Genomic DNA, 1,321 nt, shown 5'->3' with positions numbered 1-1,321 from the left:
TTTCCTTCTTGAGGGCAAGTGCACTGTTCACAGAGAAAATTAACTTTGTCATTGCTTTCAACCACAGCAAAGTATYATGGGCTTATTCTTTCCTAAGTTTTTGGTGTGGCTTTAGTAGTTCTACTGCAGGTTGTTGGAGGGTTGATATTACCAGTAATGCCATCACTACTCCTACAGGAACACAGGAGCCTTGTGTGTTCTGCCTTTACTAAAGGAAGTTACTTGGCATTTTTGTCACTACTTTTAGCTGGGCTAGACTTTAACTTTCAAGCTACTTGGCATACAGTTTTTAGCTAGACCTGGTTTGAAAAACAACAAAATAAACTGAAATTTATTTTCAAAGCTATAAAAAAAACCCCATAAAAACAAACATTCTCCTTAAAAACACTACCTCTAAAAACCCCCTTAAGAGCACAAAAAATCAAAATAATCTCATTCTGTGATAAATTCAGAAAGGGTGAAGGGGCTCATTTGCTTTTCCATTCAAGGTGCAGCTGCCCTCCTTGACAAGGGTGATGAATATTCTGAACACTGCATAGAATATATATATATATATATATATATATATATATATATATATATTTATATTTATATATATTATGTAGAATTGAGAGCAGAACTGGCAATTTTTAATGCACATCAGGGACAGTCGTTTCCCTCTCCTGACCTTTTTACCTACACAGTAACAACCACATGATGATACATCAGATGAAGAGTCATTTCTCCCAGGAGCGTGTTGCTGTCTCCACATGATGGACACTGGGTGCCAGCTCCATGCTAGCACCAGTTCATGAAAGGCTACACTCTGCTATAGAGCAGTTTGTGCTCATGGCTTTATGAACACAGCTTTATGTTTTCTTTGTGGCTCAATTTAGCCTAATCAACAACTTTAATAGGAAAAATATGTGTATCTGATGGGAAAGTAACAGTTTTACTCCTAAAGGGAGGTCAGCGTGTCCAGTCTGTTCCTGGTAACTTGGAAATCAAATAGCATTCAGAGCTGCAAGGGTAGAAAATGTGCTATCTATATGCACTAGTGCTCCTTTGGATCCTCAATAATTACCCCCACCTTAAGCAGTAGGCACAATGTGGTCTTCAGAAGCMGAAGTGAACTTCAAACATGGTGTGGGGCACGGCAGAGAACAGGTACAGAAGAGGGACTGGGGCAAGAGGGCAGTGTCACCTCCTCTAGTGGATGGCTTCCTTTCAACTTGAGACCAGAGCCTGCTCTTTCTTTTAACACCCAATTTTACAAACTTCTCCGAGCCACAGGATGACGGCCAAACCTTTCAAGGCAAGCAGTTAAAAGGGGAATCTTAGA

Source organism: Malurus melanocephalus, unplaced genomic scaffold (genome assembly GCF_030028575.1).
Source record: "Malurus melanocephalus ecotype Western Australia unplaced genomic scaffold, MMel_1.1 scaffold_833, whole genome shotgun sequence".
Classification (NCBI taxonomy): Eukaryota; Metazoa; Chordata; class Aves; order Passeriformes; family Maluridae; genus Malurus; species Malurus melanocephalus.
This window is presented reverse-complemented; position numbering follows the sequence as displayed.